Genomic DNA, 26,292 nt, shown 5'->3' with positions numbered 1-26,292 from the left:
GACTGGAGCTGAGCTGTCTCTCTCTCTCTCTCTCTCTTCCCCCCTCCCTCTCTCTCTCTCTCCCTCCCTCCCTCCCTCCCTCTCCCTCTCCCTCTCTCCCTCCCTTTCTCTTTCTTATTTCTTTTTTTTTTTTGAGACAGAGACTGGAGTGCAGTGGCGCGATCTCGGCTCACTGCAAGCTCCGCCTGCCGGGTTCACGCCATTCTCCTGCCTCAGCCTCCTGAGTAGCTGGGACTACAGGCGCCCGCCACTGCGCCCAGCTAATTTTTTGTATTTTTAGTAGAGACGGGGTTTCACCGTGGTCTCGATCTCCTGACCTTGTGATCCGCCCGCCTCGGCCTCCCAAAGTGCTGGGATTACAGGCGTGAGCCACCGCGCCCGGCCCTCCTTTCTCTTTCTTTAGGAGTCTCTCTCTCTCTCTCTCTCTCTCTCTCTCTCTCTCTCTCTCTCTCTCTCTTTCTGTGTGTGTGTGCCTCTGCCTCTCTCTCTCTCCCTCTCCCCCTCCCTCCCTCCCTTTCCCTCTCCCTCTCTCCCTTTCCCTCTCCCTCTCTCCCTCCCTTTCTCTTTCTTTAGGAGTGTCTCTCTCTCTCTAGGGGTGTGTGCGTCTGCCTGTCTCTCTCTCTCTCTCTCTCTCTCTCTCTCTCCCCCCCTCCCCCCTCAGTTTCCTCATCCATGAAATGGGTATAAAAAGAACTGCCTTTCATAAGTTCGTTCAGAAACATTACTTGCAGACCTCCTATGAGCCTGGCTCTCCTGCTGGGCACCAGAGCTGGACAAGACAGGCTCCCTGTCCTTGGTTCCTTCTGGAGCTCTCAGCCCTGGGGGAGAAGACAGACAGGGTACAAGGAACGAGGGAAATAAATTATTACAGAGCGTGAGATGCTGTGAGCAAATGGGTTCGACAGGCCAGATGGATGGCACAGCCACGGCCAAAGCCCTGAGGCTGGGAGCATTCAGCCCCTGGAGACCCAGGGAGGGCAGTGTTGCTGAGAATGTCAGCCAGGGTGAGGGAAGGAGGTGGGCATCCAGGGTGTGAGTGAAAACTCAGGGTGGGCCCTGGAAGTGGAATGTCTTATCTCAGCCAGTCCCAAGGTTGTGGCAATGAGAATTCAATGAGAATGGTCACTTTCTCCTTTGGAGCTGAGATGCACATGACTTGGCTGTAATGGAACAGCTTTGCTTACAAGGGCTGCTCCTGTTTTGAATACACTAGCTTCTAATTCCCTGCCCCTCACCCCCACATGGCAAAGTCACATGTGTGCTTAGAGGACCTTCTGAGAGTAACAGATTTGCTTCAAGAGCACCTCCTAAACACTGGACATACACACCTGTCCAGCGAACCTCCTGTGGCTCCCATGGACATGTCCCCATGAAGTCACGGCAGTGGTCCCTCTAGAATGGCAGCTGCCGTTTGTAGCGCATAGATTCTACAGACACTACCTTAGTTAATCATCACAACAGCTCTGAGAGGTGGGCATTTTTATTCCCATTGTGCTGATGAAGCAAAGTGACACTCAGTGGTTGAGCAACTTGCCCAAAGTCACTCGCTAAGAAACAGCCAGATCCAGGATGCGAACCCATCTGCCAAGCACCCAGGCCTCTGCTCACTGTCGCTGTAGACTGGCACCTGTCATCTCTTCTTTCTGGACTGTGCTCCTTCCTGCCTTGACTACCTGGAAAGCTGCTGCTCCTCCATTGCACCCCAGCTCCGATGTCCCTGCTGCCACGACAAATTCCCGCCACCCTCCCGTGCTCTGCTGCAGAGGCCGATGTAGAAGTGTACTTGGTTGTCTGCCTGAGTACCCTTGTCTCCCCACTCCCCTATTTCTAGGTCACAGTTCTTGTCTCTGCCTCCAGATCCCAGCACAGGTCCACGTGCAGCATCTGACAAAGGAAGGAAGGGAAGGGAAGGGGAGGGGAGGGGAGAGGAGGGAGAGGAGGGGAGGGAAGGAAAAGGAAGGAAGACATTTAAGGAGACCTGATTGTAATGGTAGCTTCCAGACGTGTAAAATCAGAGAACATTGTTTGACCAGAAACTGCTCAACTCCAGCTGGGAACTCTATGGACACCTGTCCTCTGTGCAGGCAAGAACTCAGTCACTGTCACCTCCTTCTTGCAGGGAAGCTGTGTGGGGTCTGGATTTGCTGGTGAGCCCTTGGAGGCAAGTTTCCACATAGACACATTTGAGAACTACTGCCCAAGGCATGTGGCCCGAGCCCTAGCTCTTGTGGGTCAGAGAACAGCAGAAGACCTGAAATGGTAGTAAAAGCAGCAAACAGCTCCCGTGCCAGGCAGAAGCACGTGAAACGGCCCTTAGTCCATCCTCATGCCTAACTGGTGTGGTGTGATCATCCCATTTCACAGGCGAGAAAACTGAGCCTCGAAGAAGTAGAGTGTCTTGTCTCAGCCAACCAACTTGTAGATGGCAGGGCTGGACTTTCAATCCAAAGTCCAAGCTCTACCTTCAGGACCATAATGCCCAGGAGAGGGGTAGGTAGCTCTTCCTAGCAGACATTTCAGGTTAAACCAATACGCCCAGAGCTGGCTGCCAGACCCTTTGCCTCTGCTAGGGAAAGGAGACAGCACCCCCTGGAGGCAGCAGAGCCCTGCACCAATCATAGCCAGGGCACTTGAAGCTCCTCAAGCAAGCAGTCTATAAGAAAGAACTGGGAGCTGCTGTCCTTCCCACTTGCTGGAGTCCAGGGTCGGAAGCATAGCCTGAGAGGCTCTGCCAGTCAGCCAGGCTGCATTCCGCCATCTCTGGGGAAGGGGCTGGGTAGGATTTTCCTTCTGCCATAAAAGTGACTGGCTGGTGTGACCTGCTGGAGACTGGTCTTCCTAAATAGCTTAGTGATAGGTTCCCTTCCCACCCCATCAGGAATGTTCCTCATGAATCACCCGGAAGTCACACAGGCACACAAGTCCCTCAGGTGTGTGCAGCGCTCCACATGACCTCTCTGACCCTCAGTCCACTGCATGCTCAGTATTCCCCCGGTCCTACGAGGAAGCTGAAGATCAGCTAGTCAGGGGATGGATAGACCCCAGCCACCCTCCTTAGTGTAAATTTGCTGGGATTTGGAATCGGGCCCATTCACAGTTGCTTTCACCATATTGAGAGTCAGTGTGGCGACTGGTCACAAGCTGGGCACAGAAGCCATCTCGCATTGCCCCAGATTCTCACCTGCAAAGCAGAGCTAATAACGAGGTTTGCCTTGGGAGTTGTTGTGGCAAGAAATGAGTTGAGATGAGAACGGCTCTCCATACAGTTATGGGAGGGTGGGAAATGCCCTGCAGAGCTGTGGCTGCTATTAGTATTCCTGTGTCCTGCATGCCTGCCCACCTCCCTGAGCCTCTGCCCCAGAGCTAATGGGCCATCCCGACCAATTCTAGCTAGAAACCTCTCCAAACCCACATCACGACCCATACATCTCACCTGGACAGTCCTAAGAGGCCCTGCAAGCTTAGCCATGGTGAGCACTTCCTAGACACTAGACAGACAGACACAACTCTCCAGTGAAACCTCCTGTGACTCCCCTTGGAAATGTCCCCATGGAGTCATGGCAGTGGTCCCTCTAGAATGGGTCCCTCTGAAATCAGTCTGACTCTATTCCTCTTTCAGACCTTCTAGTGCTGCCTCCCCCAGACTCACTCTGCATGTAAACTCTTCATTTTCAGGGAGTATGGTTGAGTTTCTCAGATCCAGGCTTGTGTAGATGTTGCTTCCATGGCCTGAACTCATAAAGCTCTCCATTCTCAGAGACCCATCCCATACACACAGCTCCCTGAGAAATGTCCTTGACCATCCCTGCCCCCAATCTGCGCATTCTGAAGGGCAGCCGCAAAGCACGGCCCACTCACATATAGCTCCCAGAAGCTGTCCTACTTTTCTCATGGAAGGCTATAGCAGAGGGAAGCCACATCAGCTATCCGTGGAAACCAGTTTATTTTCCGGTTCTTATAACAGAGAACCAGATATCTTCACACATTTAGAAAATCAACGTCATAAAGGAGATAGGTCAAGATGAATAAACAAGATAACTGACTCCAAAAGAAGCTGAAATAACTTAGGGAATAGAAAATAACTTTAAGAGATTAAAAAAACTTCCTTTAATGCCTAAATTAGAGAAATTACTGAATCCATATAACAAGAGCAGATTGCCATGAAATAAGAGAGACCAAGAAAGCAAGAAAGAACCATTGAAAACTAAGCATGACTACTGAAATTTGAAAACACATCATTAGAAGGGATGGGAGAACAAGCTAAGGAAATATCCCATAACGTAGAGCAAAAACACAAAAAGATGGAAAACTTCAGAGCTAAAATAAGAGACATGGATGATTAACACTAATGACCCATCATCCAATTACTAAAATTTCCAGGAAGGAAAAATCAAGACAATGAAAGGCAGCATATCAGTCATAGTCTGCGCAGGACACATAATTCACCCCCAGATTGTCAAACAAAGGGACTTTAATAAAAAGGTAACTTACAGAGGTGTGGGAAGGGTTAAAGGAAAAAAACAAGAAATGGTGAGGTGCCCAGAGACTGGCAGGAGAGAGAAGCAGTTACCACCCTACAACTAAAAGAACAAAGGGAGAAAACCACGTTACCAGAGCCAGAGGACTGTGGAGGAAGGGCCCCCAGTGGGAGCTTCTGTAGTATGGCGGCATGCCACCGCCTCTAGACAGCATCGAAGCAAGGGGAAGTAGAAAAGAATTATACCAACCTCTCTCTCCTTCCACTTCCAGTCTCCTGTCAGTCCCTCCCATTGACCAAACCCAGCTGGAGCCCTGCCAGCAAAGGAGCCAACAGCCTCCCTGGGCACAGGGAAGAGCAGAGAACCACGGTAGAGAATGCATCTGGGTGGGGTGTGAGCAAAATAGTCAACATATAGAATCACCAATAGCAAGAGTATTCCAGAGCTACAGATTAAAAGGAAGCCCGGGGAACTGCTCCACACCTAGACAGGTACTGCAAAATTTGAAAACACCAAAAAAATATACATATATATATTCTAAAATGTTCCACAGGTGGGAGCAGGAACAGAAAGGTTGCCTACAAAGGACAGAGACCGTTCTCAGTCTTGTCAACAACATAGGATGGTGGAAGACTATGAAAAGATGGAACTATATTTATAGGACTCCTGGAAATATATTTTGAACCTAAAACTCTCATCTCAGCCATAATATCAAGTGTAAGGGTAGAATAAGGATATTTCTAAACTTGCAAGCTTACATTTCCTGAATCCTTTCTGAGGGAGTTCATTAAGAAAGTGTATTAGTCCATTTTCACACTGCTATAAAGAACTACCTAAGACTGGGTAATTTATAAACAAAACAGGTTTAATTGACTCGCAGTTCCACATGGCTGAGGAGGCCTCAGAAAACTTACAACCGTGGCAGAAGTGGAAGCAAGGTACATCTTACATGGCGGCAGGAGAGAGGCTGGGGATTGCCAAATACTTTTATACCATCAAATCTTGTGGAAACTTACCATCACGAGAACAGCATGGGGTAAACTGCCCCCATAATCCAATTACCTCCCACCAGGTCCCTCCCTCGGCATGTGGAGATGACAATTAGGGCTGAGATTTGGGTGGGGACACAGAGCCAAACCATATTAGAAGGTACTCCAGCACAACTGATACTAAAATCAAGCAAGGAGAGATGAGGTCAAAGAAATGGTTGAATTGGCCCAGGAACCTGGGATTTTCTTTCCCTACCCAAATAGTAAACCGGCATTACTGTATTTCTAGGGGAATTACAGGGATCGGTGCCATGATTAAAGACTTGAAAGATGCAGGGACAGGGATGCCTGTCACATTTCTGCCCACTTGACTCACCTCTTTAGGTCTTTAGCCTGTGCAGGAAGTTGAAGTTTGGAGAATGACTGTATGTCATCATAAACTTAATCAGGCAGTAACTCAAATTTTAGCTGCTTTTCTAAATGCAACATGGAACAACTTAACCACTCCAAGGACTTAGTATGTAGCTATTGACTCAGCCTGTGTTTTCTCCCCATCTATATCAATAAGAACCAGCAGAAGTTTGCTTTCACCTGGCAAGGATAGACGTACAAAGTCAGTGTCTCCTCCCAGATCATATTCGTTCTCCAGCTTTCTGTTATAGTGTGGTCTACAGAGACCTTGATCTTCTGAACATCTCACAGATCCACAGATGGTATGCCGGTGCACTACACTGGTAGCACATGCTGACTGAACTGATGAGCAGGTAAAATAAACCAGACGCCTTCATAAGATGCATGCAGCACATGGGCATGGGTGGGACAGTAGCCATCATAGCCCGGGCAGTCTAAGCTGAGTACACTGGATGTGTACCAGATGGCACCCATCTGGAGTGGGGGAGCCTGGCATGGCACATCAGAGTCAGAATAGGACAAAGAGTGGCCATGCAGGGAGGCAGGGGCACGGTGGCCTAGCATAGGGTGTTAGAGTCCAAGTACTGTCAAGTGAAAGCCCACACGGCAGAAGGGGACAACCAAGTGTGGATGCCAGAGCCATGCAGAATGAGTGGAGGGGTGGAGTTCTGCTGTGGAAGATTGGGTACATGCCGGGGGACCAACTGAGCTAAGCTAGCAGCCAGTTTTCTCACTCATGGAGAAGGCAGTCATGAATATGGAAGGAGAGAAACCCAGAATGAGCCCTGTGGCTTTGATTAGAATTGAAAGTATTGATGTGAGCTCATGGTTTTCTATATAGAGAGATAAATATTGATATAATAGTGTGTGTGCATATATATCCTTGCTCTGTCCACTTAGAGAGTCTGGGAGCAGTGATTCCCCAATGGCAATGAACACTCCTAGCACCCATATATTGACTTCTAAATGCCATTCTCCATTAAAAGAATCCAAGGCTCCTTCGGAAAATGACTGATTCTAGGGTGGGGGCTGGGAAAGCCCAAGATAAACCTGAAAGATCTTGGGAGCTAGAAATTAATGAAGTACTCTAAGAATGATGGGTGCAGGCCAGAAAAGCCCAGAATCTGGCTTGAAGGGGACCTTGATGGCCAAATCTTGGACCAGGTGAGCATCAAAGTAAAGAATAATGATGATGCATAATAACCCACTGAATAAAATAAAAATCTGAATCCATTTCAATATAAGTAAATGATGGAGTAAAGTGAAAGTTTGGTGAGGAATGGAATATTTTCATGGTTTCAGTGTGCCTCATCACAAAATACTTGTTTATTACAAAGAGAGGAGTCACCTTACAGTGGAGAAGCTGGCAGTCACCTCTGTAATCAAATGATCATAGCGAACACCATCACTAATCGTAGAGTGAAATTACTCACCGCACGACAGGATGAAAGGAGAATGCAGCACAGCTTCTGTGATCTTCCTGCTGAAGGTGCATGCAAGTGAATCCAACCCTGAAGAAGCATCAGACTCGCCCCAGGTGAGGGACGCGCTACAGAATAACTGGCCTGTCATCGGGACACATAAGGCCATGGAAGGCAAGGAAAGAAGGGAGAACCATTCCAGATTGAAGGAGACCACAGACAGCATAATGAAACCTGTGTATCTTGGGACAGCTGATGAAACTTCAGTGGAGCCTGCAGATAAGGCGGTAGCAAGGTGTTCATGCAAATTGCCAGGATCATGCTCTCAAATGGCACAGAAAAATTAATGTTCTTTATCTTCACTTTAACTTTTCTATATGTTTAAGATTATTTAAGTTATATTTTTACAGGTGTCAAAAATTTTCTTCATCTTTATAGAATGAAACAGAAATAAAAATTGAAAGTGGTAACCTCTGGAAATAGAACTGGGGGAAAGAAGGAAAGAATATTAACAGGAGTTATCTGACCCCTAGGATTTTAGGTCATTTTTTGCTTTGTTTCCTTTTCTACATTTCTCTCTATTAAAAAAGAGTGAGTGATGACAGCTTTATAAAGGAAAGAATCCATAAAATGTATGTAATTAAATCCCATAGTACAAAGGGCAAAGAAGCTTGGCAACAACCATTCCAGCCTCAGTTTTGTTATCTGTAAAATGGAGCAAAGATGAGTTTAGGCTCATTGCAAACTGGTGAGGATTCAAATAATTAAGGGATAGGGATAGAATATCAAAGTCTTTTCAAAGCCAAGTAGAAGGGAGGTGTGAGGGAGGGTTCCTAGGACTTCAGAATCGGAAGCCGATAAGGGCCTGGTCTTCCAAGAAGCCTTCTAAGTAGAGATTCTGACCAGCAGGGCTGCTGAAGTGGGCACACCTGCTGTAGAAGGCATCTCCTTGGGCCCTGAGGGATCACCTGTTCTTTGTTTGCCTTTGCTTCTCTGCTGAGGCCATAAAGAGGCTGGGCTGTAAAATAACCTACTCTGGCCCCAGGAAAGAGATAAGAGATGTCAGCTGGGCAGCCAACACCTTCCCTGCCTCCCACCCCAAACAGCTGGCCCTGCCCTGCCCACCCCCACCTCTTCTTCTCTCCAGGGTAAAGCTGGACTTCCCTACTGCCTCCTCCCTGCCCGTTCTCACCAATGTTGCCGCCCTTGTTCTCCACTCTATTTCAAGGAAGTTGCCATCTACCACTAAAGCTTTATCCCATGGTCCAATCCATGACCTTGAATCCGACCGGCTCAGAACAGCATTTTCCCTCTTGATAGAGAATTTCACATTATTTCCCTAAAGGCACATTATTTCCCTAAAAACAAAGGCACATTATTTCCCTAAAGGCCTATATTCCCTGTCTTCTGTGAACCAGTGAAATTATCAACCCACAGTGGGTCAGCTGCCCTTCTGTGGAGCACATCAGAGGAAAAATACCAACGCAGCCCTGCCTGCACAGTTTTTATCGACTCTCCCAATCCTTCTCCCTGCCTTCTGGAACTACAGAGGTTCGTTCAGTCTACTGTCATTCAACTAATATTTTAAAACAGTTCAGTAGACTGACTGTTACATGGACAATAGACTCAGTGTTACATAGACACTGGATGTACAGTTTCGCTTCCAAAGACATGTTATAAAAAAAGGCACAGATGGGATAATAAGTAAAATACGCACCAGATTACCATATGCTTTGAACAGAGGATTTACCCTATTCTATTCCCCATCTCAGATTGTGCTTAGCTATGTTGTCCTACCAAATTTCCCTGATATGGTGATATATCAGTTAGCTAAAGCTGTGTAAGAAAGAGTCACGAAATCTCAGTGACATGCAGTTGACATGACTGCAGGTCAACTGGGGCTAGCTGACCTAGGCTGAGCTCAGTGGGGCAGCTCTCTTTCAAGCTATGAGTCCAACTGGACTTGGCTCCTCCCTGAGATTTAAGCTTCTCCACTGGTGTTCCATCTGGGACTCAGGCTGAAGGAGAAGTTCAAAAGAAGCATTAGGCTTGGAGATGGCAGCAGTTCAAGAGGACAAGCCCAGCTATGCAAAGTCATTTCCATTCCTCCATGAGTCACATCTGCTAACATCCATTGACCAAAGCAAACTGCATGGCTGAGCACAGCCGAGAGGCAAAGAACTGTCCCTCACCTACCCTGAGGCCAAAGCAAGTCAGAGCTGTGCCCAACATTAATAAAACCAGTAACCACACTCTTCCAGTGAAATGGAGAGGTGGAAGAGTGAATATGTTTGAACAGTAATCTCATCTATCATAGTCAATAATACAATTTCAGAAATATTAAGGAAATCAGTATTTGTATCTATCTCATTGAATATAATAATGAAAATTTTCCCATCTTACATTATCAAGTCCAACTCATTCTTTCCACAGATAATTTTAAATCTTCCCCCAAAAGAAGCCCCATTCCATTTTCTCATGGAAATAATAAACTCAAAAATAATAAACTCCCATCCCCTAGAGTAGTTTCACTCTGAAACAGATACAGTTTCTCTACACTTTGAGACTGGGCTATATAAAGTTCTACAAGGACAGACAAACATAGACAAAAAAGAATATTGCAGTATTAGTCATGTGTGTGTGCATGTGTAGACATACATCACATGAGAAAATTCCCAGATCCAAATGAGGTTATCATAGCAGCTTATAATTAGAGTAACTATTCCATTACACAAAAATCTTTCTCCCAAAAGGTACTGTTAAATCAAGTTTAGCCAGCCCGGTGCAGTAATCCCAGCACTTTGGGAGGCCAAGGTGGGTGGATTACCTGAGACCAGGAGCTCGAGACCAGTCAGGACAACATGGGGAAACCCCATCTCTACTAAAAATACAAAAAACAGCCAGGAATGGTGGCACACACCTGTAGTCCCAGCTACTTGGGAGACTAAGGCAGGAGAATCGCTTAAACCCAGGAGATGGAGGTTGCAGTGAGCCGAGATCATGCCACTGCACTCCAGCCTGGGCAACTGAGCGAGACTCTGTCTGAAAAATATTTTAAAAAAAGATAAATTGAGGGGGCAGAGCAAGATGGCTGAATAAGAACAGCTCCAGTCTCCAGCTCCCAGCGCGAGCGACATTTTCAACTGAGGTACTGGGTTCATGTCACTAGGGAGTGCCGGACAATCGGTGCTGGTCAGCTGCTGCAGCCCAACCAGCGAGAGCTGAAGCAGGGCGAGGCATCGCCTCACCTGGGAAGCACAAGGGAGAAGGGAATCCCTTTTCCTAGCCAGGGGAACTGAGACACACAACGCCTGGAAAATCGGGTAACTCCCACTCCAATACTGTGCTTTACCAAGGGTCTTAGCAAACGGGCACACCAGGAGATTATATCCCACACCTGGCCGGGAGGGTCCCACGCCCACAGAGCCTCCCTTATTGCTAGCACAGCAGTCTGCCATCTAACGGCAAGGCAGCAGCAAGGCTGGGAGTGGGGTGCCCACCATAGCTGAGGCTTAAGTAGGTAAACAAAGCCGCTGGGAAGCTCAAACTGGGTGGAGCTCACAGCAGCTCAAGGAGGCCTGCCTGTCTCTGTAGACTCCACCTCTGGGGACAGGGTACAGCTAAACAACAACAACAACAACAACAAAGCAGCAGAAACCTCTGCAGATGCAAATGACTCTGTCTGACAGCTTTGAAGGGAGCAGTGGATCTCCCAACACAGAGGTTGAGAACTGAGAATGGACAGACTGTCTGCTCAAGTGGGTCCCTGACTCCTGAGTAGCCTAACTAGGAGACATCCCCCACTAGGGGCAGACTGACACCCCACACTTCACACGGTGGAGTACACCCCTGAGAGGAAGCTTCCAAAGCAAGAATCAGACAGGTACACTTGCTGTTCAGCAATATTCTATCTTCTGCAGCCTCTGCTGCTGATACCCAGGCAAACAGGGTCTGGAGTGGACCTCAAGCAATCTCCAACAGACCTACAGCTGAGGGTCCTGACTGTTAGAAGGAAAACTAACGAACAAGAAGGACACCCACACCAAAACCCCATCAGTACGTCACCATCATCAAAGACCAGAGGCAGATAAAACCACAAAGATGGGGAAAAAACAGGGCAGAAAAGCTGGAAATTCAAAAAATAAGAGTGCATGTCCCCCTGCAAAGGAACGCAGCTCATCACCAGCAATGGATCAAAGCTGGATGGAGAATGACTTTGACGAGATGAGAGAAGAAGGCTTCAGTCCATCAAACTTCTCAGAGCTAAAGGAGGAATTACGTACCCAGCGCAAAGAAACTAAAAATCTTGAAAAAAGAGTGGAAGAATTGATAACTAGAATAATTAATGCAGAGAAGGCCATAAATGAACTGACAGAGATGAAAACCATGACATGAGAAATACATGACAAATGCACAAGCTTCAGTAACCGACTCGACCAACTGGAAGAGAGAGTATCAGCGATTGAGGATCAAATGAATGAAATGAAGCGAGAAGAGAAATCTAAAGAAAAAAGAAGAAAAAGAAATGAACAAAGCCTGCAAGAAGTATGGGATTATGTAAAAAGACCAAATCTACGTCTGATTGGGGTGCCTGGAAGTGAGGGGGAAAATGGAACCAAGTTGGAAAACACTCTTCAGGATATCATCCAGGAGAACTTCCCCAACCTAGTAGGGCAGGCCAACATTCAAATTCAGGAAATACAGAGAACACCACAAAGATACTCCTTGAGAAGAGCAACTCCAAGACACATAATTGCCAGATTCACCAAAGTTGAAATGAAGGAAAAAATCTTAAGGGCAGCCAGAGAGAAAAGTCGGGTTACCCACAAAGGGAAGCCCATCAGACTAACAGCAGATCTCTCGGCAGAAACTCTACAAGCCAGAAGAGAGTGGGGGCCAATATTCAACATTCTTAAAGAAAAGAATTTTAAACACAGAATTTCATATCCAGCCAAACTAAGTTTCATAAGTGAAGGAGAAATAAAATCCTTTACAGATAAGCAAATGCTTGGAGATTTTGTCACCATCAGGCCTGCCTTACAAGAGACCCTGAAGGAAGCACTAAACATGAAAAGGAACAACCAGTACCAGCCATTGCAAAAACATGCCAAAATGTAAAGACCATCAAGGCTAGGAAGAAACTGCATCAACTAACGAGCAAAATAACCAGTTAATATCATAATGGCAGGATCAAGTTCACAGATAACAATATTAACCTTAATTGTAAATGGACTAAATGATCCAATTAAAAGACACAGACTGGCAAACTGGATAAAGAGTCAAGACCCATCAGTTTGCTGTATTCAGGAGACCCATCTCACATGCAGAGACATACATAGGCTCAAAATGAAGGGATGGAGGAAGATCTACCAAGCAAATGGAGAACAAAAAAAAGCAGGGATTGCAATATTAGTCTCTGATAAAACAGACTTTAAACCATCAAAGATCAAAAGAGACAAAGAAGGTCATTACATAATGGTAAAGGGATCAATTCAACAGCAAGAGCTAACTATCCTAAATATATATGCACCCAATACAGGAGCACCCAGATTCATAAAGCAAGTCCTTAGAGACTTACAAAGAGACTTAGATTCCCATACAATAATAATGGGAGACTTCAACACCCCACTGTCAATATTAGACAGATCAACGAGACAGAAAGTTAACAAGGATATCCAGAAATTGAACTCATTTCTGCAGCAAGCAGACCTAATAGACATCTACAGAACTCTCCACCCCAAATCAACAGAATATACATTCTTCTCAGCACCACATCACACTTATTCCAAAATTGACCACATAATTGGAAGTAAAGCACTCCTCAGCAAATGTGCAAGAACAGAAATTATAACAAACTGTCTCTCAGACCACAGTGCAATCAAACTAGAACTCAGGACTAAGAAACTCAATCAAAACCGCTCAACTACATGGAAACTGAATAACCTGCTCCTGAATGACTACTGGGTACATAATGAAATGAAGGCAGAAATAAAGATGTTCTTTGAAACCAATGAGAACAAAGATATAATATACCAGAATCTCTGGGACACATTTAAAGCAGTGTGTAGAGGGAAATTTATAGCACTAAATGCCCACAAGAGAAAGCTGGAAAGATCTAAAATTGACACTCTAACATCACAATTAACAGAACTAGAGAAGCAAGAGCAAACACATTCAAAAGCTAGCAGAAGGCAAGAAATAACTAAGATCAGAGCAGAACTGAAGGAGATAGAGACACAAAAAACCCTCCAAAAAACTAATGAATCCAGGAGTTGGTTTTTGGAAAAGATCCACAAAATTGATAGACCACTAGCAAGACTAATAAAGAAGAAAAGAGAGAAGAATCAAAGAGACGCAATAAAAAATGATAAAGGGGATATCACCACTGACCCCACAGAAATACAAACTACCATCAGAGAATACTATAAACACCTCTACACAAATAAACTAGAAAATCTAGAAGAAATGGATAATTTCCTGGACACTTACACTCTCCCAAACCAGGAAGAAGCTGAATCCCTGAATAGACCAACAGCAGGCTCTGAAATTGAGGCAATAATTAATAGCCTACCAACCAAAAAAAGTCCAGGACCAGATGGATTCACAGCTGAATTCTACCAGAGGTACAAGGAGGAGCTGGTACCATTCCTTCTGAAACTATTCCAATCAATAGAAAAAGAGGGAATCCTCCCTAACTCATTTTATGAGGCCAACATCATCCTGATACCAAAGCCTGGCAGAGACACAACAAAAAAAGAGAATTTTAGACCAATATCCCTGATGAACATCGATGCAAAAATCCTCAATAAAATACTGGCAAACTGGATCCAGCAGCACATCAAAAAGCTTATCCACCATGATCAAGTGGGCCTCATCCCTGGGATGCAAGGCTGGTTCAACATATGCAAATCAATAAACATAATCCAGCATATAAACAGAACCAAAGACAAAAACCACATGATTACCTCAATAGATGCAGAAAAGGCCTTTGACGAAATTCAACAGCCCTTCATGCTAAAAACGCTCAATAAATTCGGTATTGATGGAACGTATCTCAAAATAATGAGAGCTATTTATGACAAACCCACAGCCAATATCATACTGAATGGGCAAAAACTGGAAAAATTCCCTTTAAAAACTGGCACAAGACAGGGATGCCCTCTCTCATCACTCCTATTCAACATAGTGTTGGAAGTTCTGGCTAGGGCAATCAGGCAAGAGAAAGAAATCAAGGGTATTCAGTTAGGAAAAGAAGAAGTCAAATTGTCCATGTTTGCAGATGACATGATTGTATATTTAGAAAACCCCATTGTCTCAGCCCAAAATCTCCTTAAGCTGATAAGAAACTTCAGTAAAGTCTCAGGATACAAAATTCATGTGCAAAAATCACAAGCATTCTTATACACCAGTAACAGACAAACAGAGAGCCAAATCATGAATGAACTTCCATTCACAATTGCTTCAAAGAGAATAAAATACCTAGGAATCCAACTTACAAGGGATGTAAAGGACTCTTCAAGGAGAACTACAAACCACTGCTCAGTGAAATAAAAGAGGACACAAACAAATGGAAGAACATTGCTCATAGATAGGAAGAATCAATATCATAAAAATGGCCATACTGCCAAAAGTAATTTATAGATTCAATGCCATCCCCATCAAGCTACCAATGAGTTTCTTCACAGAATTGGAAAAAACTGCTTTAAAGTTCATATGGAACCAAAAAAGAGCCTGCATTGCCAAGACAATCCTAAGTCAAAAGAACAAAGCTGGAGGCATCACGCTACCTGACTTCAAACTATACTACAAGGCTACAGTAACCAAAACAGCATGGTACTGGTACCAAAACAGAGATATAGACCAATGGAACAGAACAGAGCCCTCAGAAATAATACCACACATCTACAGCCATCTGATCTTTGACAAACCTGAGAAAAACAAGAAATGGGGAAAGGATTTCCTATTTAATAAATGGTGCTGGGAAAATTGGCTAGCCATAAATAGAAAGCTGAAACTGGATCCTTTCCTTACTCCTTATATGAAAATTAATTCAAGATGGATTAGAGACTTAAATGTTAGACCTAATACCATAAAAACCCTAGAAGAAAACCTAGATAATACCATTCAGGACATAGGCATGGGCAAGGACTTCATGTCTAAAACACCAAAAGCAACGGCAACAAAAGCCAAAATTGACAAATGGGATCTAATTAAACTAAAGAGCTTCTGCACAGCAAAAGAAACTACCATGAGAGTGAATAGGCAACCTACAGAACGGGAGAAAATTTTTGCAATGTACTCATCTGACAAAGGGCTAATATCCAGAACCTACAAAGAACTCAAACAAATTTACAAGAAAAAAACAACCCATCAAAAAGTGGGCAAAGGATATGAACAGACATTTCTCAAAAGAAGACATTCATACAGCCAACAGACACATGAAAAAATGCTCATCATGACTGGCCATCAGAAAAATGCAAATCAAAACCACAATGAGATACTATCTCACACCAGTTAGAATGGCAATCATTAAAAAGTCAGGAAACAGGTGCTGGAGAGGATGTGGAGAAATAGGAACGCTTTTACACTGTTGGTGGGATTGTAAACTAGTTCAACCATTATGGAAAACAGTATGGTGATTCCTCACGGATCTAGAACTAGAAGTACCATATGACCCAGCCATCCCATTACTGGGTATATACCCAAAGGATTATAAATCATGCTGCTATAAAGACACATGCACACGTATGTTTATTGCGGCACTATTCACAATAGCAAAGACTTGGAATCAACCCAAATGTCTATCAGTGACAGACTGGATTAAGAAAATGTGGCACATATACACCATGGAATACTATGCAGCCATAAAAAAGGATGAATTTGTGTCCTTTGTAGGGACATGGATGCAGCTGGAAACCATCATTCTCAGCAAACTATTGCAAGAACAGAAAACCAAACACCGCATGTTCTCACTCATTGGTGGGAACTGAACAATGAGATTACTTGGACTCGGGAAGGGGAACATCACACACCAGGGCCTATCATGGGGGCGGGGTAGGGATTGCATTGGGAGTTATACCTGACGTAAAGGACGAGTTGATGGGTGCTGACGAGTTGATGGGTGCAGCACACCAACATGGCACAAGTATACATATGTAACAAACCTGCACGTTATGCACATGTACCCTAGAACTTAAAGTATAATAATAATTAAAAAAAAGAAAAAAAAAAGATAAATCAAGTTTAGCCTAAAGCTGCCTCCTTACATATTTTAAGTTCAGACTAAAGGTTTTTCTGTACATCATGAACTATAACAAGTGGAGGTCTAAACAGACTGTAGTCTACACTTGTGCTAATCACTGAGTTTTGGCCAGTCAAATGTAGCCAACTGTTCAAACTCTGTTCAAATAAGGCGAACACCGAGCTGTAACCAATCAGCTATTTCTGTACCTCACTTCTGTTTTCTGTACCTCACTTTCCTTTCTCTGTCCATAAATCTTCCTCCACTATGTGGCTGTGCTGGAGTCTCTGAGCCTACTCTGGCTCAGAAAGCTGCCCGATTTGTGAATCATTCATTGCTTGCTCACTTAAGCTCCTTTAAATTTAATTCAGCTGAAGTTTTTCTTTTATCAGGTGGTGTCAGAGCGGGATCTGAAGTAGAGCTTCTAACGACCCCCAGGAGTGCTGAGTGACCGAAGCCAGGTATCTGCAGGACCCATTTGTGTCTGTTGATCTCTCAGATCAGCTGGAGGTCAAGGTAAGTTTTTCTCCAATGTCAGAGCTCAATGGATTTGTGTTTTGAGCTCTCCGAGTTTCTTTGAGCAAATTTCTGTTCCAAACTGGGTTTGGACATCATGACAGAAGCTGGGCTGGTTCGAGGAATGGATTTGATCCAGTAATTAACTGGCTTGGATTCAGTAAGAGGCCTCTGACATCTGACTAGGTCAGAAAGAAACTGGTAGTAAATGGTAATATTGCAGGGGGTGTAAAATTTGGCTATTGAAAATTCACAAGGATTTTTGTGTTTTACCCCTTTGTTTCTTTCTTTTTTCTTTTTTCTTTTCTTTTTTTTTTTTTGAGACAGAGTCTCACCTTGTTGCCCAGGCTGGAGTGCAGTGGCTCAATCTCAGGTCACTGCAAACTCTGCCCAGGTTCAAATGATTCTACTGCCTCAGCCTCCTAAGTAGCTAGGATTACAGGCGTCTGCCACCATGCCCTGCTAATTTTTGTATTTTTAGTAGAGATCGGGTTTCACCATGTTGGCCAGGCTGGTCTTGAACTCCTGACCTCGGGTGATCCAGCCACCTCGGCCTCCCAAAGTGCTGGGATTACAAGCATGAGCCACTGCAGCCTTGTTTAATTTTTCTTACACACTTTAGTAGGAGAAAAATCACTGGCTAAGTTGATCAAAGGAACCTGAGTGCAAAGCCAAAATCTGAGGTAAAAATTGGATCCTTAATTTCTGAAGTACTGAGTTCCTTCTGGCTAATACATGCATAAGTGTTAGGCCCCGGAAGCAGCAAAGTCTTACAGAAATGGCGAAATCTTGCTAAAGATAACTTGGAGTGGAATGTTCCAAATGAACAAAACTGCACTGAAGTGCATTTGAAAATGAGGGCTCCCAAGTTAGTCTCATCTAGGGTGATGAGACTGTTGATATTCAGAAGCTTCTAAAAAGATTTCAGTATTTTTATTTGAAGACTTTACAAAAGGCAAATAGAAAGCTTATGGGACTCATTGACTTAAAAAATTAAATCTGCTAACCTTTTAGCTTAGTCATGATCCCGATCCAAAGGAAATAGACCGCAGCACCAGTCGGCTGACTTTGGGTGAGTAGTAGGTTCATTTTACCTGGTAAAGGATGGGATTGGGTTAGAGGCCTTCCCCATCAGTAAAGTCCCTCTTGGTTAAACATGGATTTGGCACTACAGGGTTAACCACTATTCTCTTTGGAGTCATCTGCCTTGCACTCCTTGCTAACACCAGTGGGTGATAGGATTAGGCGTGTACCAGGCCATAGAACATGGGGAACTTTTTCTCCCCAAAGGGGAAAATTTGAGAGCTGATGGGACTGCTGGAAAAGATCCCTTCATGACCAACAATCAGCCGTCTGAACTTTTGATTCAGTATCCCTGCAATGGATGGGTCTTTCTCTGGCCTCCCCGAGCACCTCATCTTCCCCACTCTGCCACAGGCAATGCTTTTCTCCCTTTCTCTTCTTTCCTTTTCTTTTCTGTTACTCAGGGCGGCCATCTTGCCCAAATATCACATGTTGAAACTCCTTTAATCCACTTTGAATGTATTAAAGATGACAGGTACCAACTGGGGGCAACTTTGAGCCTCACCAGTTCGATAGTGGCTGCTAAGCAGAGTGGCTAATGTCTATGTTTTGTCACATGTATTTTGCTCTGGCCAGAATGGAAAACGTTAATTTGGGTCTTCCATGCAGCTAGTTGGGTGGCAACTTGCAAAATTGAGAGGATTTTGCCTATGGTTACAAACTTTGTTACAGGTTCCTGAAACAAAAAACTGGATGAGGTCTCCATCTTGTTTTATGTCCTTGGGAGCTTGACCTTCTAACCATATGGCAGTACTTTCTCTTGGTTTCTGCCATTCTAGGGAAGAGGAATTTGGGGGTTCATATCATAGTTAGCTCTAAATATTATTTAGAGTAGTTAAAAGCCATTGCAAGCTCAAAATTGACTGCTCTAGACTCTTTGTGGGAAGAGGAATGGAAACTGCCCAATGTTTTAGCTCAGCAGCTGAGACTTTGCCATTTTATAATGGCAGCCTGGGTTCAGTCCCAGCTTAGAGAATGAGTACATTCCGGTGGACATCTCTGTGACCTTTACCATTTGTTGATTCTCTTCCCCTCCATTAACAACTTCTGGCTTCCCTTCTTAAATTTTCCTTTCTCTGAGCTACCTTTGAAGATTCTTAATTTTGTAAAAATTAAAAATACCTCATACACTCATGGTTAAGTCATAACCTTAGTTGAGGTTTGTTGGTTTCACTTGTAGGGTTACTTTTGGTAAAGTTTGAAAGCCAAATATATTGGCTGTTTGGCCTGGCTAAAGAAGAGTAATGAGAAATGAAAAGGACATTTTTGTTAGACAGTGCTATGGTTAAAAGTCAGTTTAATTAAAACTGACTTGGATACGTATATCCAAGCTATATGTATATTTAAATGGCGTTTATGGGTTTTTATTCTCTTCTTGGATCTTATTTTTCTGAAGAAAAAAGGTTTGTTTGTTTTTTCTTCTCAGCCAACTGAATTGTTTTTCTCCATTTTGTCTTCTTGCCACTCTTAATGCACACATGAGAAGACTTAAGTAACTCCCAATAGTCTGGGACTTCTTAGGAAAAACAGAGGAAGTGCCATAGGCCCAGTTTTGGGAAAACAACTAGGTTTCCCTCATGAAACCCCAGGAATTGAAAGTAAATAGATTTTGCATTGTGTTATCTGATGGTTTTCAGTTTGGGGGGTATCAAAAATTACTTGCATTGTGAGAGAACTTTTGTGTGTAATAACTAGGTAGGAAGTATACTTTTAGAGATGGTTAATGGCAGTTATCGGGGGATATTTCTCATGCTTGAATCAGAGAAGCATGCTCTTGGCCACCTAGAAGGTAAGGAAAAATCCCCACCCACTACTGGGAGTCAAATTAATTGACTCTCACGGGGGACAGGCTGATTGCAAAATGGGCTGATTGGTTTTGAGTTGCCATGCAATTAAACGCATGGTAAAGCATTGCACTGTCTTCTCCTATAGCATTTTCCTCTTTTGGGGGATCCAGGATGTGATATAAAAATGGGACCCTTGATTTTGGAGATCTGTTTTTGTCATCCAGTTGTGCCTCCTTATTAGGTCCTAGAAACTGCATCCTTTCCTGGCCCTGCTCCTTGAAGGACTCCACCCTGAAGCCAGTAATCCAATTAAGAAACTTAAAAACCGGCAAATGAAAAATCTTACAACTACTGGATCTTTTTCTGTCTATGTAGTTATGTATGTGTTATGTGTGTGATGTTTATATAAATGAACTCTAAGTAATTGGCTTAAAGAAAAATAAGGTTTAAATAAAATATTTTGAAAGAAAAAACTGTAATGCCTTGTAGTTCACGTGACTTTAGTAATCTTTGGGAAATAAAAACAGTTTTAAAGATTATTGGTAAAATAAAGACATTTGGTCTAAATTAGGAAGGTCAGGCTGGGTGCAGTGGCTCATGCTTGTAATCCCAGCACTTTGGGAGGCCAAGGCAGGTGGATCCCTTGAGTCAGGAGTTCAAGACCAGCCTGGCCAGCATGGTAAAGCCCCATCTCTACTAAAAATACAAAAATTAGCCAGGCATGGTGGCATGTGCCTGCAATCCCACTTACTCAGGAGGCTGAGGCAAGAGAATTGCTTGAGCCTGGGAGGTGGAGGTTGCAGTGAGCCGAGATCGCACCGCTGCACTCCAGCCTGGGTGACAGAGCAAGACTCCATCTCAAACAATAATAATAATAATAAAATAAGTGAATAAATTAGGTAGGCCAGATATTAGGTTTACTAAATGGTTTAAGGTCATAAACTGCTTCTTTGGCTTTTGAAAATTGTTCAACTTGCCTGTTTCACAGCTAGGTCAGACCCAGGGACATGTGGAATTAATGACACCACTAGCTATACTGAAAAGAGTCAGACCTTATCTGTACTTCTGTATGGTGTCCTAGGCTCCAAACTTAGTACATAATTAAAATCACTTAACAGAGTTTTCACCAAAAATTAAAATTGCTAAGAATTAACATTGTAACTTGTAATTAAGACTACTTTAAAAAGTTTTACATGCAAAGTGTGTAAGGAAAGTAAAATGTGCTTTTACTAAAAGATTATTACAAGGCATGGAAATGTAAATTTTTGCCTAGTTTAGAGAGCTAAAGTATTGTTTTAAATTAGATAGGATAAAGCTAAAGGTTTGAACAAGTTGTGAAACATTTGTGAAAAATTAATTGTAACAGAGATTCTGTGTATGAGCATATTGGCTAAATTTAAAGGGGTATTATTCAGTTTTTTCTGTAAGTTGAACATTGGAATAAAAGCACAACAGTTTCCTTAGAGCACTGATCTGCTGTTTAACAAAAATTGTAAAGGGTTATAAAAAAAGACATGACAATCTTATCTTACGGTCAGACATTAAAATTGAACATATTTGTCTATAAGGTTTTATTAAGAATGGGGTTTGATATCAACAATGCATTAATGCAATGGTAAAATTAGCTTTCTCTCTTGAACAAGATTTTTATGCTATATTTTTAAAAATTAAACATTTTTGTTTGCCTTTTGAATAAACTACCAGAAAAAGAAGGGAAAGACAGGAGACAGATTGTCTGGAAAGCTAAGTCTTCCCTCCATCAATGAGTAAAGGTTTATGCCTTCTGTATTTTTGAGTCATCATTTTGGCTAAATGAATGACTCAAGATGACCTGAGATTCTATTTCATAATATCAAGTGTTTTAAACCTTAACATATTTGATGAGCTTCCCAAAATCAAATTTCAGCTTCAAAATTTTCTTTTCTGACCTCTAACTTTGAGGTGCTACAGAGAACCCCTGAAGCATCCAAAAGAGAGGTTAACAGGATTATTTGACATGTTAGGTTACATAAGAAGCATTGTCAAAATAAAAACTAATGTTTAACCTTCTTCAGGCTATATTTTAGTGAATGATACTAATATATGTTCCAAAATTGTATGGGATTTCTAAAATTCTAATATATCTGAATATATGCTATCAGTCATAATTATGGTTATGTTAAGTTATTGTAAACCACAGAAATAACCAAATTTTCTCATCAATCCTGTTTTAAACTATGCCTGTTTAAAGTCATTTCCACAGTTATTTGCTTACTGCTGATGCTGTAAGATCTTGGTGTGTGTGTATATGTGTTTAGATGTGTTTACACATATGTACATGTATTATGTTTTATGTTGTGTCTACATGGCAAAATCTGGCATAGCTGGCCAAAAATTCCTTAAAGAATTCTATTTAGATAAATGAGCACTCATGTAAAATATACAGCAATTAACGAAAATTGTTTTCATTCACATGACTTAAGTAAATATTGGATATATTAATTGGCTTCAAAATTGTTGATAACATAAAATTAGAAATGTCTTCAAAATTGTCAACATATATTTTTTGCCTGAGATTATTGATTAGACAGTTTTTTATTTGCCTCTGTTAGATCCTTTAAGGTCACAAAGCTGTGAACCCAGCCTAAAACAGAATGATTTTTGTGCAATTCTTTGATAAGTAAGATTATTTTAATATTGTTGATTCAATAAAAACAGCTATAGCCTGTGAGTTATCAACCAAATACCTATTTATTTAACGTTAAGGCTCTTACTTAGGTAAACACTTGATATTAACAGGCTACCAAATTGGTTAATAAAAGAACTTAATGACTAGCTCTAATACCTCAATTTTCATAGTAAATTCTAGATATAATTGTTAAAAAAAATAGGTGATTATACATATAAACTCTAGATATAATTATTTTTAAAAAATAGGTGATTGTAAATAGAATAAATGTTTACAAATAAACTTTTCATGTAATCTAAAATCTTAACGTTATGGTAAATTAAATAATAGGTACTCATTAAATGTCTGGTTCATGTCCAAATAAGAAAAAACAAACAAATTGCAAATAAATATGTTTGTTCTTGGCTTCTTCAATTTTATAATAATACTAAATATATTTAGGTCTATTAATCAAAATATAAATAATATGAAAAAAAATTTATTTGAGAAAGAATCTTATGTAGTAAATTGTTGTCCTCAAGCAAAATGACTAGTTATTTAAGAAACAGAAAGTATAGAAAAAAGCAAAAAGCACAAGTATGTCAACTATGGTCCAAGTAAGTCATAAAAAGGTTCATAAAGGGGGAAGTTATGAAATAAATTTTGTGTATGATCAAGTTGTTTATAATTAGAAGGGAATTATTTATAAATATTTCTAAAGATTGAAATTTGATACTAAAAATACACTAATACTAAACCAAAAAAATGTGGCCCTCTATTTAGAACAACAAGGTTTTTTTGAAGTGTTGGTCTGCTCTTAATAAAATTGTAAGATGTTTTTATTTTTAATTCTAAAATCTGTTTTTTTTTAAACAACAATCTTCTAAACTGCAGCCAGTGTCTATATCTGCCACATTTCCTGAGATCTAATTAATTTCCCTAGTTTTGGCTTAAAAATATGGTCCTCTTTCTTTATAATGGTAACTCATTCCTTGAGGTAAAGTTTTCCTTTTGAAATTTCCCAAATTTATGTCTCAGAAGTTCAACTTCTGCTGTACCTTGCAGCACATGACTTGCAGCAAAAGATCCTTGCCTTTTGAACTTTCTCCCTTTGAAAAGGTGTATGTTTTTGCTTGGCTGGGGTGATAATTCTCTCCTTCAACCTTTTTTGTCAACTCTTATATCTTTCTTTTTCCCGCCTTACATCTTTCTTTTTCCTGCCAGTTCTAACTGCTGTTATGGTCTGATGCTGAAGTGTTTCTCTTAAAAACCTAGAAAAGCAATGTTTTCCTCCAGTATAATTTGATTCTATACTGTTGGCTTTTCTCAATATTTCTGAATTGTACCGGGTAACCAGGAAACTTTTCCATGCTGTTACTAAGAGCCATGTATTTTCCTTCTCGAGGTACTAGTTTTCTTGTTTACATTCTTCTATAATATAGTGTATACTCACAATCTTGGGCATATTCTTCCTGGGTATGATTAAAATCAAGTATATTTTTAATTAGGTTCAACTTCCAGGTTATATTAGTGAGATTCCAGTAAGGAGAAACAATCATTCTGCAGAAGATTTTCTTTTTAACTTTTTGGTTACTGAGCCAAAAAAATAAAAAAAATATCAAGATAATTTATAGTGTTGTCTTTATTAGGTTTTTGATTACTTAGAAAAACTGATATTGAAAAAGTTTAAGGTGTTTACATCCATGTAACTTTCTGTATTGCTTCTGAAGCCTTGACTATCACTTTAGTTAAGTGAATGACTATTATTTTTCAGTGATCTGTGATTCTATTTCAATCAAATATTTTAAGCTTTTTAACATCGTTGACAAACTTCCCCAAAATCAAATCCTAACCTAAGTCTTAATGACCTAGAATTAACCTTGGGATTTTCTAGCTGGGCCCCTGGAAAGTCTCAAGAGCTATACCTCTCATCTTGTAAATGGGGATATTAAATGATTACTGTTATTTGGTAAATCATACAAGAAACATTATTAAATGATAAGTGATACTAGATCTTCTTTTGGTTGCATTTATTGGTATGTTATTGATATTAAAGTTTTGAAAATTCTGTAAATTTATAAAAAATAAAAGATGAGAAAAAAAGAAAAAAGTATAAATAAGTTTATAGAAATATATCTTAGTCATAATTCTGGTTATCTTAAAATGCTACATATAAGAGAAATAACTAAATTTCCTTGTTGATTATAAACTTTAATCAGGTTTTTAACTGTCCGGAGCTGCATGCCCCGGCCATAGCGAATAATAATTAAGGATTAAACGCCTGAGCTATATTCATTTTCACCCCACACCTTCTCCCTAGATTTACCTTCTTCCCTGTATTAATACCGCCATTAAAAGATGGCGCTCTTCCCGCTTCTTCTTCATTCATTTTTCCCACGCCCGCGAAAAGACTACTTGACTGCGCAGGTGCAACATGACGTCCGACCAGAGAAACTGAGGCTTATCTGGCCACGCCTTCCTTTTTTAGGTCATTTCCGCCTTAGCCCAACCCCTTCCCCTTCAAATGTATATAAGGCATTGCATTACCGCCATTAAACGAGACTTGATCAGAGCACTGTCTTGTCTCCATTTCTCGTGTCTCTTGTTCCCCAAATTCCCACCCCCTCCTCCAGGGTCTACACTGACTATCCCGCGGGCCGGGATACGTGGTGCCCGAACAGGGACTGGAAACGAGGGACTCCGTGAGGAAGAGGACGCCAAAGGACGGTCGACCGCTAACGAAGACAAAAGGAGTCAAACTCTTCCGATCACCGCGGGAACCTGCCGCGTCAGAATCGAAGGTAAGTCACGCATCCGAAATGGGACAAGAATTAAGCCAACATCAAATATATGTAGGACAATTAAAAGAGGCTTTAAAGATACGAGGAGTAAAGGTTAAAGGTAATGATTTGTTTAAATTTTTTGATTTTGTAAAAGACACTTGCCCTTGGTTCCCACAGGAAGGAACTATTGATATTAAAAGATGGCGTAGAGTAGGGGATTGTTTTCAGGACTATTATAATACTTTTGGGCCAGAAAAAATTCCTGTAACCGCCTTCTCTTATTGGAACCTCATTAAAGATTTAATAGATAAGAAGGAGGCCAATCCGCAAGTCATGGCTGCGGTCACTCAGACAGAGCATATTTTAAAGGTTAGCTCCCACTCTAACCTCACAAAGCCTCCGCAAGATACGGAGGAAGATCTCATTTCCCTCGAAAGTGATCATGAAGAAATCAAGTCTCCTTCTGTAACAGATAAAGAAATACCACACGAAAACAAACCAAAAAAATACCCAATTTTACAGATGCTTCAAAAGGAGGAGGAAATTAATAAGCCTAATCAATCGGATATAAATTGGGATGATTTAGAGGAAGAGGTGGCTAAATATCACAACCCTGATTTGCCTCCCGTTTTTCATACCCACCCCCATATAATAAGACACATAATGAGGCTTCTGTGCCCATTGTTATGGCAGCAATAGATCCCAAAGAAGAATTAAAGCAAAAAATTTCTCAACTAGAAGAACAGATTAAACTTGAAGGGTTACATCAATCATTGATAATTAGGCTCCAAAAGCTAAAAACAGGAAATGAAAAACTACCTAACTCAGACGCTATGGAGGGTTCCTTGCACCCACTTCAGCGGCCTGGACAACATGTTCCAAGAGGGGGGTTAGTTGCTAGCCGACATACAGAAGACTCCTCCCCCAAAGACGTTT

General features: G+C 41.8%; 1 long non-coding RNA gene across 1 annotated transcript; it reads right to left on the bottom strand.

Moving 5' to 3' along the window:
• Positions 1–671: 671 nt before the first annotated feature.
• LOC139356295 (uncharacterized) lies at positions 672–25,196 on the bottom strand. Its single transcript, XR_011607883.1, has 3 exons — positions 24,900–25,196; positions 18,064–18,150; positions 672–1,884 (listed from the first exon to the last, which is right to left on the bottom strand). It is a non-coding gene; the product is annotated as an uncharacterized lncRNA (long non-coding RNA).
• Between the last annotated feature and the right edge of the window lie 1,096 nt (positions 25,197–26,292).

Source organism: Macaca nemestrina, chromosome 9 (assembly GCF_043159975.1).
Source record: "Macaca nemestrina isolate mMacNem1 chromosome 9, mMacNem.hap1, whole genome shotgun sequence".
Classification (NCBI taxonomy): Eukaryota; Metazoa; Chordata; class Mammalia; order Primates; family Cercopithecidae; genus Macaca; species Macaca nemestrina.
Note: the sequence above shows the minus strand (reverse complement) of the source record. Positions and strands in the feature narration are given on the sequence as shown.